The sequence below is a fragment of the Vicia villosa genome, linkage group LG1, assembly GCF_029867415.1.
Source record: "Vicia villosa cultivar HV-30 ecotype Madison, WI linkage group LG1, Vvil1.0, whole genome shotgun sequence".
Taxonomy (NCBI): Eukaryota; Viridiplantae; Streptophyta; class Magnoliopsida; order Fabales; family Fabaceae; genus Vicia; species Vicia villosa.
The window spans coordinates 44,116,349-44,134,225 of NC_081180.1; the positions used below are offsets into that span (position 1 = coordinate 44,116,349).

Genomic DNA, 17,877 nt, shown 5'->3' on the forward strand with positions numbered 1-17,877 from the left:
ATTATTTATCTACATTGAATGGCTCTAAATATCCCTTGATGATGTAATCAAATCCCCTTCACATATTTTAAAGATAAATATAATTATAAGTGTGAATGATAAACAATTATATAATATAAAATTTTGTATCTTAATACTACACGTGTTTGAGAAACAAAAAAAAAAAGTAATTGGAAAAGGTATTTTAAATTATGCATTAAAATTATTTGATGGCATTTGACGATATAATTAAATATAATTATATCCATATGAATATTTATTTTACAAATAAATAAATTATTTTAAATTTTATATTTATATCTAAAACTTTGTATTTGTTAAATATTTTTTTCTATGATCATTTAATCATAGATATATTTTGTTCTTTCTTATAAGATTATTTAATAGAGTAAATGTATGATTATTATTTATAATGAAATCATTCATTTCAAGTTTATATCTGTTTAAATAAATTTCAACCTCACTTATTCAAATTTAGTAAATTTCAACCTCGCTCATTCAAATTTAATTAAACTTTTAATTTCACGGGTCACTACCACTCCAATACTTAATTTTTTTTGAAATAACCAAACCTTATTAAATGATCTAAAAACTTTTTTTTTAAATGATTAATTTCATACTACTAATATCTTACTGAACGCGACTCTACGTGTCTATAAATCTGATAACTGCAAGTGCACAGTCGTGTCGTGTAGTTTTAAAAGATATCGAATCCACAGGGACTATGAATCGATCTACCGTTATCTAAGGTTACTATGTAAAGCTAGGAGTACTAAAATTTCGATTGTTCCTAAGGGAAAGTGATTGTGAGAAAATAAAGAATAATAATAAAAGACAGGTATCAGTATGTATTTCGTTTAACTAAAGGTAATCCGAAGGTCCATTGGCTTTTGCATAATTAAATTAAAAATCTTTACTAATTCCAATTGATTAAAAATCCTCGTCTCAAACTTTCGCTCTGTTGATTCAGACTACTATCCTAATCCTAATGTACGCTTTCGCCATCCCATTAGATTTTAGAAGAGCTTTTTGGAAACAATGTAATTAATAAAATGCCTATTTTACGAGGTTGTTATCTATTTAAATCTCCTAATCTCAAACTTTCGCTCTGTTGACTCGGAGCAAGCTAATAACCCTAACGTACGCTTTCGCCATCCCGCTCGAGTGTAAAAACAATTTTTGAAAATAAATAAGTTCCAATTAGTTTTAATACGCTTTCGCCATCCTTAAAACTAATGTCCTATGTCTACTATCCAGTTAAAGTCCTCAAACTTTCGCTCTATTGGTTTTAACCTTTGACCGTCCTAAACCCTCAAACTTTCGCTCTATTGGTTTTAAGACTTACTAATTAAACTAGACATATAAACCAAAAATAAGTGATAATTAATAAAACATAATTTAAGCCAATTTATTTCGGATCCCTACGGTTAACTTACTTTACATACCGACACCTTTAGTAATTTAGCCAGACATATTAATATGATTAAACATGCATAAATCGGTTCGGTTCATAATATTAGACATATTAAATGGCATATAATATATCATGCAATAATAATATAAATAAAGGCGGTAAATAAAAAACCTGAATTAAAATAAATCTGAATTGAATTGAATCTTGAAGTACTCGAACTTCCACCACAGGTTGGCTGGATCGTTCTTCGGAATTTAAATGGCAGAAAATAAAAACAATGAAATAAAACGATAAATCTAACGTAAGGCTAGATCTACGAAAAGTTCACAACAATTTCCAGTGTAGAAATCGTTGTGAGAAAATAAACGGTTAAATGAAAGCAGAATAAGGAAAAGCAGTTCGCGGTACAATTTCGGCAGCACTTCGTTGGCAGGAAATCGGACAGATTGAAGTGAAGTGACTGGTCCTATTTATAGGAGGGGCTTGCAGTTGCTTTGCGTGAAAAGAGGAACTTCTGCAGACCGGGACGTGGAGACGTGCGTCTCCTATTCTTCAGGGAGACTTGAGACGTGCGTCTCAAGTGGAGAGAATTTAGGGAGGTGGAGACGTGCGTCTCCCTTTTGCTGAGGTGGCAGAGACGTGCGTCTCTGCTTACTTGTGTGGCTTGGGCTGTTCTCCTTCGTGGGCTGGATTGCTTCATTGAGTCTTTGGGCCTCTTTCAGCACACTTGGCCTTTAATTGCACTCCCTTTTTACTTCAGCACCCAATTTACGTCTTTTAGGCATAGAAAAGGGTCGTTTTGGCTCCATTTCTTCTCTTTTTCACAATTCGGCATAGTAAGAGTGTAAAACCTGAAACAAAGCAAAAACACGCGTAATATCGTAATAAATTAAAATAATAAACGGAAAATGCTATAAATATCTATGGATTGTAAGCTAAATATACGATATAAAATCGTGTTATCAAATTCCCCCAGACTTGAACCTTTGCTTGTCCTCAAGCAAAATAAGAAGATAAAGATAAATGAAACACACTTCCACCACGTCGTTCAGTCATACTTAGCTACATAGTGTTCTTATTCGGAAATAATGATAATGAATCTAGCAATAAACCTATAGTAACAACACTAAACAACTCCCAGTATGCATACCAATCCGAATCATGCCATTATAGCTCGACCTTTTTGACTTGTCATCATGTTTCACCCTTTTCATTCGCGCGCAATCACATTAAGCCCATTATCTTGACACGCACATAGCAGAGTAGTCGGTTAGTGACTATGATCCTTCTCATGGAGTTCTGGCACAATATGTGGTATACTCCTTAGCATTCACTTGTAGATTGTGGGGAATCGGACAATAGTCCTTCCTACCAAGTTCATTACCAGATGACTTCTGAACCAATCGACAGTGAGTTTTTTTAAATTCTTTGTATTTGAGATTTGCGACCGTTAGGTTAAATGATCTTGTGAGGATCACCTTACTTAGTAGGCACATTTCTTCTTATGGTTGAACACATAATTATTATGAGGATCATACACTTATATTCATCGACTCTCTGCGTAGTTTGTATCTAAGACGGTGCCGACTGCTAGAATAAACTACTAAGGGTTATTTCAAAACTTAAAGTCGGTGGTTTTGGTATAACGGGTATTCAAATCGGTTACGCATACTCGGGGGTTTTAGAGTGTTGGGACAATAAGGATATTGACTATATTCAGTTTCAGTGCGTTGAGTGTTTGAGTAGCTTTGTATTTCTCGAACGTGTGGGGTTTGCGTTTATCGTAAAATTTTTGTTATGGCTCAAGAAAATGGAAGAAATTGAAATAACTACGGAATTATACATATAAGACTTAAATTCCATAAATATTCTTTATTGAATTTGAAAAACATTACAAGGAAGGGAAATAACTGAAGGGAAAAAAAAAAAAATAAAACTAAAGGAAATAGAAATAATACGACTCCCCCAGACTTAGATGATGCAATGTCCTCAGTGCATAAGAACTACTCCTCATTGTTGCGGTTTCGAGAACTGCTCGCGCCTCTTGTACGAACACGGCGACGTCTATCAGGAGAGTCATTCACACGAATGTCAAGATCATGCAAATATGTAGCAATTTCAGCGTATTGACTTTCGTTCCTAATAGCATAGTCACGGTGCTCCTGTTGCATCTCTCGGATGAGCCTAATTGTTTCAGTTTGGTTTGTCTGCATAGCTTGAACGAGTTGATCTTGGCGTTGAATAGCAGCATACATGGCTTCAAGAGTGATAGGCGGAGGGTTGTTTGGAGGAGGTTGGTTGACATCAGCTTGCCCTTGGTTGAGTTCTTCTTCATTGGCATCCATAGGTTCATTAGGATGTTCTTGTTGGTCATCTTGAGGGTTGTCTTCAATAAGCCTCCAACGTTGAACATAACGGATGTTGATTCTTTCAGGGCATGGAAGGATGACATAAGGAATAGGAACTTTGTTGACGACCAAAGTGTATCGGCCATCATGGCGGGGTGAAACCAAGTGGGAATCGCGGCAGTAGGTGAGATCGAGTGACTGAGCAGGCTTCATGAGATGTGAGAGTGAGAGGAGCTCGTCACCAAGACCTAAAGCACAGGCCAAGGTAGTAATAATGCCTCCAAGCAAGAATGGATTTGTAGCGGGGGCGTTAACTAAACCTTGGATGTGTTGGAACATAAACGGTGCGGCATTGAAACGGATATTGTTAAGCGCACAGTAAAGGAAAAATAATTCATTTTGGTTTACCTTGTGGTTGTTAGATCTCGCAAAAATAGTATGCCCCAAGACACGTTGAAAATAACGTATAGCGGGGTTTTGAATGTGAGAAGCATGGAGAGCTCTCCAACCGGTAGGATTTTCTCCAGTGAGATGGAACCAAAATTCAAAAGCGAGATCCTCCCAGGATCGACCATTGAGTTCTTGAAAGATTGAGCGGTGAGCAATTGGTGCATGATTAAAATGCAAATATGAAGCTACGACATCTTGTTCGAGAGCATATTCACGGTTGAACATCCGAAATTGGATGCTACCGGTTGAGAGTGGTTGATTAGAGGGAGTGTCGTAGTTGAAAGAACTCAAAAATTCTAAGACGAGCGGCTCATAAGTAGGTACGGGTTCGGTACAAAGATGGTGGAGGCTAGATTTGGTGAGCAGACGGGTAACACCATCAATGAGACCCAAAGTTTCTAGACACTCGGTGTTCACAAATTTTGTGGGAACAACCGAACGTTCGTAGAAAGCAACATATTTTGTTCGTTGAGCATCATTGTCGTCATCTCGGAAGATAATGTTTGAAAGGTCGGGAGGTGGTCTCTCGGGACGCTCACTACGGATTAATGAACGTGGAGGCATGGTGAGTATGGAAATGAAAAATAGAAATGTAGTGTAGAAAAGTAGAGAATGGTATGATAGTTGTGAAGAAGAAGAGTGGTGGTGGTGTGGTTTTATAGTGAGGTTTGAAAATGGTGTGGTTAATGGAAAATTAAAATGGATTAATGGTGGTGTTTGAAGTTTGAATAGAATAGAGAAATGGGAAATGAATGGAGTTTAAGAGGTGAATGATGGAGGATGAATGAGGTTAATGGAGTTTAAATGGAATAAATAGGGGAAGAATGAAGAAGATTGAAAGATGAATTTTGAAATTCAAATTCAAAATTCAAGAGGGAAAGAGATTGGTCTGCGTGGTCAAACAGACTGCTGGCCTTGGGAGACGTGCGTCTCAGGCAGCCAGTCTGCTGGGGCAGAGCATGGAGACGTGCGTCTCCTGTTCCTTTGGTTCGTGTCAGCTGGCCCCACACAGATGGAGACGTGCGTCTCCTGTTGTAGGCAGGTGGGTCACGCATGCAAGTGACCAGACAGTGCTGACAGATACCATTAATATTGTCCATCAGTTCATAACAGTGTCGGATTTAAATACTATTAACAGCAAAAAATTATAGGGAAGTATATATATAGCAGTCAATAGCAGTGTAACATAACACAGTAGCAGTAATCAAAAGAATTTTGCATTTAATAATAAACCAGTACTGAGTGTTAACAGAAGTAGAAAGCAAAAGTGCAGAAAAATGTAAATCTAAACTAGGAATAGAAATTACTAAAACTAGAATAAAATCTAATAGTCTAATACGGTAACATCTAGCCACGTCTATTGTTGTTCTGATTAGACTGAATGTGTTTGAAAACTTCGTCGAACTGAGCATTTACGGTGTCGATAAAATCGAAGAAATGCATTTGCAAAGTGTGTAGCTCGTTGCGCACATGTTGTACATCTTGTTGTAGCGCAGTGATGGCTTGTTCGTGCGTATTCAGATTAGGCATTCTTTGATTCACCGATGCAGTAGATGTAGCGGGTTGTTGTTGCTCGACCTCGACATCAGTCATATCAACAGTGTGATCATCAACGGAATCTTCAGAACGAGTTTCAGGCTCATACTCAGATACAGGTTCATCAATGGGAAGAGGTTCGTAATCAGGAATGGGTTCATCAACAGGAAGAGGTTCATAGTAACCAGGAGGTGTTTCAGGTTCAGATTCAGATGCTGGCATTTCCTCATCAAAATGTTCATAAGCTTGAGGAGTTTCAGGTGATGGCTCTCTCTCAGGAATCTGACCATAGTAAAGCCAGTTGGCAGGGTTGTGCACACTCGTCCTAGGATTCGGTAAGGTGAACTGATACCAAACTTTGTTATCAATGAGCAATTCAAAACGATCAGGTCCAAGATTACCGATGATACCTCGATTAAAGCAGAAATTGATGTCCATAGAGGTATGGGTACCAAAAGGTGTCAATCTAAGCAAAGGCACTCTCATTCCTATGGCATTAGCAATCATAGTGACGAATCCGCCGATCCTAATGGGTGAAACTTCGTCTTGCGTGATGCGCTCGAAGTTTGTTAGCATGAATGCGATGGCATTGACCGGGCGATTCTGAGATGTACAAAACATGATGAACAACTCTTCTCTAGTAACTTCAGTGACATTATCGGGCTTTCCAAAAATATAGTGAGCAAGGATCTTGTGAAAGTAGCGGAAAGCAGGATTGTGGATGTTCTCAGATTGAAACTCATTCTCTTCAGGGTTGTCGTTTCCAGTGATCTTGCCCCAGTATTTTTCCAACTCCCAGTATGGAAGATTTTCTTCAGCTACTTGGGCGTATGCATCAGGTCCATGAGGTAGTTCTAACATTTCAGCAAAATCTCGGATGCAGAAATTAAACTCCATACCAAAGAGTCTAAAGAGAATAACTCCTTTTTTCAGTCCTTGTCCACAGTTTGGAAGATAGGTCAGGGAGCTCAAGAATTCCAGAGTGAGCTTCCGGTAAGTGCTAAACTTGCGGAACAAGTGAGAACCAGTCCAACCAATTTGGTTAAGCAGGTGTAGGATGCTTTCTTCGATACCAAGTTTCACCATAGTTGGTTGGTGAGGATAGCAAGTCAAATCCATGTGTCTTCCAGCCAGCTTGTTAAATCTTGCTTCTTGTCCTCTACCACGGAACACAACTTCCATGTTATCAACTTCTTGCATCGTAGTTAGTAGTTAAATGAAAAACCTAGAAGTTGAAAATATTGAGATTAAGTTAGAACTAGGCTAGTGTTAATTTTAAAAATAAAATTAAATAAAACAAGTTATAATAATAATTATAATTATAAAAAGGAAGTATTTTCTCGAGTTAAGATAGCAGTTATAATTATAATAAATATTATAAGATGTATGAAAAATAATAAGAAAATTAAAATCTAGAATAATTAAAAATAGAATAATTAAATGAAAATTAAAGGTTAAAATTTTAAAAATAAAATGAAAATAAAAAGAATAAATAAATGTGGGTTGTCTCCCACCAAGCGCTTTGTTTAATGTCGTAAGCTCGACGATTTTAAAATAGAAAACTATTTTTTCGAAAGAGCGGGCAGTTCGTCTAGTTTAAAAACTTCGATGTTTTCATTGTATTCGAGATGATGGTAATACTTAAGACGTTGCCCATTTACGACAAAAGGTTTGACGGTTTCCCCTTTGATTTCTATCGCTCCACTCGGAAATATGTTAGTTATTTCGAAAGGGCCAGACCATCTAGATCGTAACTTACCAGGAAATAATTTTAGTCTAGAATTAAATAAAAGCACTTTATCGCCTATGCTAAAATTTTTCCTAGATATACGCTTGTCGTGCCATTTTTTCGTTCGCTCTTTATAGATTTTGGCGTTTTCGTAAGCGTCTTGTCTAAGTTCTTCTAATTCGTTTATGTCTAGAAGTCGTTTCTCACCAGCGGCGGTGTAGTTTAGGTTTAAGTTCTTGATGGCCCAATAGGCTTTATGTTCTAACTCTACTGGTAGGTGGCATGATTTTCCATAAACGAGTTTGAATGGGGTAGTCCCTATTGGAGTTTTGAAAGCTGTTCTATAAGCCCATAAAGCTTCATTTAGCTTGGTTGACCAATCTTTCCTAGATATAGCAACAGTTTTCTCTAATATTTGTTTTATTTCGCGGTTAGATACTTCTACTTGTCCGCTTGTTTGTGGATGGTATGGTGTGGCTATTCGATGATTCACTCCATATTTTCGAAGGAGTTTCTCAAGTATTCTTGAAATGAAATGGGAACCACCATCGCTAATTACCAATCTTGGCACACCGAACCTAGGAAAGATGACGTTTTTGAAAAGTTTGATAACTACTCGTGTATCGTTTGTAGGAGAAGCAATAGCTTCTATCCATTTTGAAACGTAATCGACGGCTACGAGTATATATTGATTTCCAAACGATGACGGAAACGGTCCCATGAAGTCTATTCCCCAGACGTCAAATATTTCTACTTCAAGAATGCCTTTTTGAGGCATTTCATCGCGTCTTGAAATGTTTCCAGTTCGTTGGCATCTATCACAGCTTAGTACAGCAAAATGGACGTCTTTCCACAAGTTGGGCCAGAAAAGTCCAGATTGAAGGATTTTGGCGCAGGTTCTAGATGTGCTATGGTGTCCTCCACACGGTGCAGAATGGCAATGTGTTATTATGCTTCTTATTTCCTCCTCGGGTACACAACGTCTAAAGATTCCATCGGGGCCTCTTTTGAACAGGAGTGGGTCGTCCCAATAGTAATGTTTTAGGTCGTGGAAGAATTTCTTCTTCTGTTGGTAACTTAGATCAGGAGGAAGCACACCAGCAGCTAGGTAATTTACGAAATCTGCATACCAAGGTGCGTCAGATCGGGCTAAAGCTATGTCTTCTAATTTGTTGGTTTCAGAGTTTGGATGGTATGGTTCGAATTCATTTGCCTCTAATTGGGCGATGAGTCTTTCATAAGGGAAATCATCGTCAATTGGTACTTGTTCGGGTTTCAGATTTTCTAATCGAGAGAGGTGATCTGCTACGACATTTTCAGTGCCTTTCTTATCTTTAATTTCCAGGTCGAACTCTTGCAGTAATAAGATCCATCTCAAAAGTCTTGGTTTGGCGTCCTTTTTGGTTAGGAGGTACCTAATGGCAGCGTGGTCAGTGTATATGATTATTTTGGCTCCTACCAGGTAAGAACGGAATTTGTCTAATGCGAATACGACAGCTAATAATTCTTTTTCTGTCGTGGCATAATTCATCTGAGCTTCGTCTAGGGTTCTACTCGCATAATATATGACATGTAGTTTCTTATCCTTTCTTTGTCCTAGAACGGCTCCTACAGCATAATCACTTGCGTCACACATTATTTCGAAAGGTTCATTCCAGTCGGGAGGTTGCATAATTGGCGCAGAGATCAATGCTTGTTTAAGCGTTTGAAATGCTTCAGTGCATTTATCGGTGAAAATAAATTCGGCGTCTTTCATGAGTAGTTCAGTTAAGGGTTTGGTTATTTTAGAGAAATCCTTAATGAAGCGTCGGTAAAAACCAGCATGTCCCAGAAAACTTCTTATTTCTCTAACGGTTTTGGGAGGTTGAAGGTTTTCGATAATTTCGATTTTTGCTTTATCAACTTCGATTCCTCTATCGGATACGATGTGTCCAAGTACAATTCCTTGTCGAACCATGAAATGGCATTTTTCCCAATTAAGGACTAGGTTTACGCTTACGCATCGTTTAAGCACCATTTCAAGGTTTTCTAAACATGTTTCAAAACTTCCTCCACAGACAGAGAAGTCGTCCATAAAGACCTCCATTATTCCATCTAGGAAGTCGGCAAATATTGCCATCATGCATCTTTGGAAGGTCGCGGGTGCATTGCAGAGCCCAAAAGGCATTCGTCTATAAGCGAATGTACCATAAGGACATGTGAATGTGGTCTTCTCTTGGTCGTCAGGGTGGATAGGAATTTGGAAAAATCCGGAGTATCCATCCAGATAACAAAAATGTGAGTGTTTAGCTAGGCGTTCGAGCATTTGATCTATGAAAGGTAAAGGGAAATGGTCTTTTCGGGTAGCTTTATTTAGCTTCCTATAGTCAATGCACATTCTCCATCCAGTTTGGGTACGTTGTGCTACAGATTCTCCTTTTGCATTAGTGATTACAGTGACTCCTCCTTTCTTTGGTACGACGTGAACAGGGCTAACCCATTTACTATCGGATATAGGATATATTATTCCAGCTTCTAGCAGTTTTTGGATTTCCTTTTTAACCACATCGCTCATAATAGGGTTTATTCGCCTTTGATGTTCCCTAGAGGTTTTACTATCGTCTTCGAGCATAATGCGGTGCATACACAGAGAAGGGCTTATACCTTTCAGATCTGATATGTTGTATCCTAAAGCGGTAGGGTATTTTCTTAGGACATTAAGTAATTTTTCAGTCTCGGTTCGTCCTAAGTTGGCGTTCACTATAACTGGTCGGTTTAGTTCTTCGTCTAGAAATTCGTATCTAAGATCGGTAGGAAGTGTTTTCAGCTCTATACCAGGTTTCTTAGGTCCAGGTATAGGATCTGGAGTTAAAGCTAAGCATTCACTCAGGTGGTTATCTTGATATTCCTCACGCCAGTTGTCATCTTCAAAAATTGGCGGCATAGGAATTCTTAGGGTTTCGGTTTCCTTATTTGGTTCGGATTCTATTTCCTTGACACACTCGTCGATTATGTCAGCAGAACAGCATGTGTCAATTATAGAAGGTGCTTTTAGGAATTGGGAAAGGATAAATTCTATTTTCTCTTCTCCTACTTCGAAAGTAAGCTTTCCTCGCTTTACATCTATAATTGCACCAGCGGTTGCTAAAAATGGTCTTCCTAATATGATCGGGATGTTAGAATCTTCTTGGATATCCATAATGATGAAGTCAGTTGGGATGTAGAATTGACCTACACGAACAGGGATATTCTCTAACATTCCTACAGGGTATTTAACTGAACGGTCTGCTAGTTGAAGAGACATTCTTGTTGCTTTAAGCTCACCTAGATTGAGTTTCTTACAGGTTGAAAGAGGCATCAAACTAACACTAGCTCCTAGATCGCACAAGGCTTTCTCTATGATGGTTTTTCCAATTACGCAGGGTATAGAGAAACTACCAGGGTCTTTCAGTTTTGGAGGCATGTTATTTTGGATGATAGCGCTACATTCAGCGGTAAGCGTTATAGTTTCGTTATCCTCGAGTTTCTTTTTGTTTGATAAGATTTCTTTTAAGAACTTAGCGTACGAAGGCATCTCAGTTATGGCTTCTGTGAATGGTATGGTTATGTTTAATTGCTTCAGAAGTTCTACAAATCTTTTAAATTGCGCTTCGGTTTTTGATTTAGCTAATCTCTGAGGGTAAGGAATTGGTGGCTTATAAGGTGGTGGTGGAACATAAGGTTTCTCTTTTTCGGGTTCCACTTCGTTATTGTTCTCATCAGTCTTAGCAGTTTGTTCGTCAGTTGTTTTCTTTTGGGTTTCCTTTGGCTCTTGTTGTGACATGGGTACGTTTTGGGTTCTAGGATCTATGGGTCCATCGTAATTAGTTCCACTTCGTAGTGTTATCGCGTTCGCATGTCCTTTAGGATTGGGTTGAGGTTGAGCAGGAAACGTGCCAGCAGGGGCAGCAGTAGGTGCTTGTTGTTGAGCTACTTGTGAGATTTGAGTTTCTAACATTTTGTTATGCGTAGCTAAAGCATCTACTTTGTTCGATAGTTGTTTTAGTTGCTCGCTATTGTGGATGTTTTGATTCAGGAAGTCTTTATTGGTTTGTTGTTGGGAAGCTATGAAGTTCTCCATCATGATTTCTAGATTTGACTTCCTAGGGGTGTTTTGAGCAGCTACAGGCGCTTTTTGGTAGCCAGGTGGTACAGCAGGTGCTTGTCCAGGCGCGTACAACGCATTGTTGTTCTTATAAGAAAAGTTCGGGTGGTTTTTCCATCCAGGGTTGTACGTGTTAGAATAAGGGTTTCCTTGAGCGTAATTTACTTGATCAGATGGGACTCCAGTCAAGAGTTGGCATTCAGCAACTACATGCCCAGTCAATCCACAAATCTCGCAGTTAGGTGCTACAGCGGCAGCGGTGGCTGAAGGAGTGATGGTTAAATTCTCGATCTTTTGAGTTAAAGCGTCTACTTTAGCGTTAACGCGGTCTATACCACTTATTTCGTACATTCCTCCTTTGGTTTGGGCTTTCTCTAGAGCGGCTCGTTCTCCTCCCCATTGGTAATGGTTTTGTGCCATGTTCTCTATGAGTTTGTATGCTTCATCATGGGGTTTGTCCATTAATGCTCCGCCAGCAGCGGCATCTATAGTCATTTTAGTGTTATATAAGAGACCACCATAGAAAGTATGGATGATCAGCCATGGTTCGAGTCCATGATGAGGGCATATTCTAAGCATGTCCTTGTAACGTTCCCAAGCTTCGAAGAGCGATTCGTTATCTTTCTGGGTAAATCCGTTGATTTGACCTCTAAGCATAGCAGTTTTGCTAGGCGGAAAGTATCTCGCTAAGAATACTCTCTTCAATTCGTCCCACGTAGTTATGGAATTGGAAGGCAGGGATTGAAGCCACGCTCTCGCTCTATCTCTCAAGGAGAAAGGGAAAAGGCGTAATCGAATAGCTTCGGAACTAACGTTGTTGGCTTTGATAGTGTCGGCGTATTGCACGAACACGGATAAATGGAGATTGGGGTCGTCTACAGGGCTTCCAGAGAATTGATTCTGTTGAACAGCTTGGACCAGTGAAGGTTTCAGTTCGAAATTGTTCGCCTCAATCGCAGGTGGTGCGATACTTGAATGCGGTTCAGCGCGCGAAGGAGCGGCATAGTCTCTAAGAGGACGAATAGCAGCCATCTCTAACTTCGGGGTGATTTGATTAATTTGATCAGTAAAAATCAATTCCTGATTAATCGGAATTTCTGCTACTTCGGGAAGATTGCGAGCTCGACGTTTAACGTTAATGAAACGTTCGATCTCGTTAATTCGTTGTATTAAGTCTCCTCCTTCTGAACGAGTATTTGGCATACAATCGTTCAAAAAGAAAGGGAAGAATTGTCCTAGTCTCTACGGTGTAACAGTGAGTTACGATATCGACTTAAATAGTCCCCGGCAACGGCGCCAAAAACTTGATCGCGACTTTACGTGTCTATAAATCTGATAACTGCAAGTGCACAGTCGTGTCGTGTAGTTTTAAAAGATATCGAATCCACAGGGACTATGAATCGATCTACCGTTATCTAAGGTTACTATGTAAAGCTAGGAGTACTAAAATTTCGATTGTTCCTAAGGGAAAGTGATTGTGAGAAAATAAAGAATAATAATAAAAGACAGGTATCAGTATGTATTTCGTTTAACTAAAGGTAATCCGAAGGTCCATTGGCTTTTGCATAATTAAATTAAAAATCTTTACTAATTCCAATTGATTAAAAATCCTCGTCTCAAACTTTCGCTCTGTTGATTCAGACTACTATCCTAATCCTAATGTACGCTTTCGCCATCCCATTAGATTTTAGAAGAGCTTTTTGGAAACAATGTAATTAATAAAATGCCTATTTTACGAGGTTGTTATCTATTTAAATCTCCTAATCTCAAACTTTCGCTCTGTTGACTCGGAGCAAGCTAATAACCCTAACGTACGCTTTCGCCATCCCGCTCGAGTGTAAAAACAATTTTTGAAAATAAATAAGTTCCAATTAGTTTTAATACGCTTTCGCCATCCTTAAAACTAATGTCCTATGTCTACTATCCAGTTAAAGTCCTCAAACTTTCGCTCTATTGGTTTTAACCTTTGACCGTCCTAAACCCTCAAACTTTCGCTCTATTGGTTTTAAGACTTACTAATTAAACTAGACATATAAACCAAAAATAAGTGATAATTAATAAAACATAATTTAAGCCAATTTATTTCGGATCCCTACGGTTAACTTACTTTACATACCGACACCTTTAGTAATTTAGCCAGACATATTAATATGATTAAACATGCATAAATCGGTTCGGTTCATAATATTAGACATATTAAATGGCATATAATATATCATGCAATAATAATATAAATAAAGGCGGTAAATAAAAAACCTGAATTAAAATAAATCTGAATTGAATTGAATCTTGAAGTACTCGAACTTCCACCACAGGTTGGCTGGATCGTTCTTCGGAATTTAAATGGCAGAAAATAAAAACAATGAAATAAAACGATAAATCTAACGTAAGGCTAGATCTACGAAAAGTTCACAACAATTTCCAGTGTAGAAATCGTTGTGAGAAAATAGACGGTTAAATGAAAGCAGAATAAGGAAAAGCGGTTCGCGGTACAATTTCGGCAGCACTTCGTTGGCAGGAAATCGGACAGATTGAAGTGAAGTGACTGGTCCTATTTATAGGAGGGGCTTGCAGTTGCTTTGCGTGAAAAGAGGAACTTCTGCAGACCGGGACGTGGAGACGTGTGTCTCCTATTCTTCAGGGAGACTTGAGACGTGCGTCTCAAGTGGAGAGAATTTAGGGAGGTGGAGACGTGCGTCTCCCTTTTGCTGAGGTGGCAGAGACGTGCGTCTCTGCTTACTTGTGTGGCTTGGGCTGTTCTCCTTCGTGGGCTGGATTGCTTCATTGAGTCTTTGGGCCTCTTTCAGCACACTTGGCCTTTAATTGCACTCCCTTTTTACTTCAGCACCCAATTTACGTCTTTTAGGCATAGAAAAGGGTCGTTTTGGCTCCATTTCTTCTCTTTTTCACAATTCGGCATAGTAAGAGTGTAAAACCTGAAACAAAGCAAAAACACGCGTAATATCGTAATAAATTAAAATAATAAACGGAAAATGCTATAAATATCTATGGATTGTAAGCTAAATATACGATATAAAATCGTGTTATCACTTACTATTAGTAAAACTTTTTTTTAAAATGTTTAATTTACATTTTACATATACAATTTGGTCAAACTTACAAACTTCACATTTTTCGTTTAAAAAATATTACACCACAAATAATGCACCCGTGCGACAGCACGGGTCTCTGACTAGTTTATCTATAATATAATAAAACAAGATGTCATTATGTGTTGCAATTTCAAATACCTCTCAATTAATTAATAGAGAAGTAATTTTAAGCATTTGTAGTAAAAGTGAGGGTCACTTTCTTCTTGTAAGAGTTGCTTCACCTTAATTAGCTTAAACCTCATGTCCTTGCAGCTAGGTTTTGGCTTCTTCTGCTCCATGAGTTACAGCACATTGGCATCTTATGAAAAATATGAAGGGATTGCCTGCAACAAGATTCCTTCTATATTGGCAGCTGCAAAAAGAGCATAGATTGCAATTGTTAGAAGAAGTGTTAAAGAGAAAGGCTTAGAAGGTTAGTTAGTCTCTTTGTTTTGACTTCAACTCTCAAGTTCGTTTTAGCTTGTGCTTTTTAATTTTTGTTTCTAGTTGTTTATGAGGAATTCTTAAATTATCCGTAATTATATTCGAATTTGACTAATAAAATTAGAATTTTTTTATTTTTTATTTTTCAATCAATCCATTTTAAAATTTATTTGGATACACATATCCAAATTGGTTGGATAACCACAACCGAATAAAATATTTAATCTGATCAACCCAAATGAAACGTGAATTCTAAATAGAAAACTTAAATCAAGTTAATTCTCAATTGAAAATTCAAAACCTTAACTTGAAAACGATTCTCTCTTCTCCACTCTCTCAATTTTGATATATCGATGAATTCTCAATACAAAGTCCTAACCTAAATGTGTGATTCCTTGTTCTCCTCTTTCATTTTCAATTTGTGGAAGGAATGAAGAAATCAATAAAGTTAAATTTATCCATTTTCAAATTTCGATTTGCTTGCTTGCTCTGAATATTTTGTGCTTTTGTTTCTTGTTGTTTGTGATATTCCTGCTGTAAGATCTCAACTTGAACCAAGTATGGTCAACTTTTCTTTTTGGTCATCTTTGTATGGCTAATTACTTGTCATTTGATTTATGACTTCGTTTATATTATTTTCCATGCGATTTGTGTCTAAATATATGTTGTTCTTTAGCTTAGGCCTGATTATAATGTAGACTACAGTTCATTACTTTGATTACCAATTAAGATGTGATTATTTGATTTTTTTTTGGATAAGCGTGATTATTTGATACTTAAAGTTCATGTTTTACTACCATTCTTTTTGTAGATTATGATTGGACTCGGAGATAAATGAATTTAGTTGTTTTTCTTGTGGACACATTTTTGTAATTAGATAAGTTCTAATAAGTTTAGTTGTCTTTCTTGTGGGCATATTTTTGTCATTAGACAAGTTCTTGTGGGCACATTTTTTCAAAAGACAATTTGTTAAATTTGAAATATTTTTTAAATATGTTCACAAGATTATCTTTAGTTTTTTTTTTTTTTTGATTTAGTAGGATGAGATTGGTGTAGGTGTGGGTGTCGTGACTCATGATATATTCGTGTTTGTGTTTATAAAGTGCCTTCAATAAATATAACTGCTCTGAGATTCATCTTTGAACAACTTCCTCTTAGAGCTCTTTCGGGCTATATATATATATATATATATATATATATATATATATATATATATATATATATATATATATATATATATATATATATATATATATATATATATATATATATATATATATATATATATATATATATATATATATATATATATATATCAATTGTTAGTTGGTCTAGTGGTGATTGGCGCTGAAATTGGTAGGGAAAACCATGGTTCGATCCCCGTAATTACAATCAGGAGGAGGTTGGAACCACTTAATGCTAGAATTGACCCCCGAACTGAATTATACCGGTGATGAATTTTCTAAGACATATTAAGGTTTATCAATTATCAGCCTTACGAACCTAATAATCAATTATTAGATCTCTTAATCGATTAGAGGTGAAGTGTTTTGAAAACCTTCATTTTTTGTTCTACATAATCGATTATTCCTGTGGTATAATTGACTATGAACTTTAAAACAAAAAACTTGGGAATTAGAGTACCAGTCCATCAAAGAAACACATATTCTATCTAAACTCACTTTACTCCTGATCTATACTTAATCGAGATAGGTAGATGCAACTACTACATCTCTAGGATAAAGTTCAATAATAAATCTACTTGCATGGATGATCATTCAAAGACTTGCAAGAGTAATTCAAATAGTGAAGGAAATAAGAAATTGAAAACATTTCTTCATCAACCACAAATGTGACTTCCCTTTCAACAATTTTGTCAGTCAAATTTGACTAAGAGCAATGTCAGCATGTAGTGGTTGACATGGTTGTGATTCAAGTCTTAAACAATCAGGGGATTAACAATGTGGCGCCAAATGGTCATGTGATTGAACGTCTTAAAATGAGACTAAGGTTGAGGAAGAATTTGTTTTCATTAGAGATCACTTTCATACAAGATGCTTGCACGTATCTTAAAATTAGTGGCTAAAGTGATATAAAAGAAATTGATATTTCTGTTTCTGGAATAAGGGGTGCTATTTATTATGTTAAGTCTCCCCTAGGCCAAGAACATAAGTTTTTGGCATGGGTTAGAAGTAGACAAATTGAAGACAAGGGTATTGTTTGATTCAATTGTGATACTAAATGGAATTTAAAATACAACATGTTGAATGTTACTTTGGAACTTCAAATAGTATTTGTTGAGCTTGAGATTTTGATGCAAGTATTGTGAAGAACAAGAGAATGAGAGTGAAATTTCTACCACTTTAGATTAGGAGAAAACATGAGAGAGATCTCAAATCTTGGAAGATTTTAAGGCTTCTATTTTTGGCATATTAGGTTCAACATACATGATAAGTAATATGTACTTAGTAGAGGTATTTTTAGTTAGTTTGATTATAAAAGATATGTGTGCGTCTAAAGATCCATATTTAGTTCATACAAGGAAAATAACTTTAAAGATGAAGGATAAGTCTTGAGATACTGAACATGTTGTTAATTTCTTTTGAGTTAGATCATAGGAAGAAAATGAGGATGCTCGTTGGTTTATCAAAAAAAAAATTGTAAAATGAGTGGCTAATATATTAAAAGATAAATTATAATCGAATTTGAACACCATATATGAGGAGTATAATGGTGGTGGG

General features: G+C 37.0%; 1 non-coding gene across 1 annotated transcript; it reads left to right on the forward strand.

Moving 5' to 3' along the window:
• The first annotated feature begins 12,150 nt into the window (after positions 1 to 12,150).
• On the forward strand, positions 12,151 to 12,257 carry LOC131645348 (small nucleolar RNA R71). The gene has a single exon (XR_009296977.1). It is a non-coding gene; the product is annotated as a small nucleolar RNA R71 (small nucleolar RNA).
• Positions 12,258 to 17,877: the final 5,620 nt, after the last annotated feature.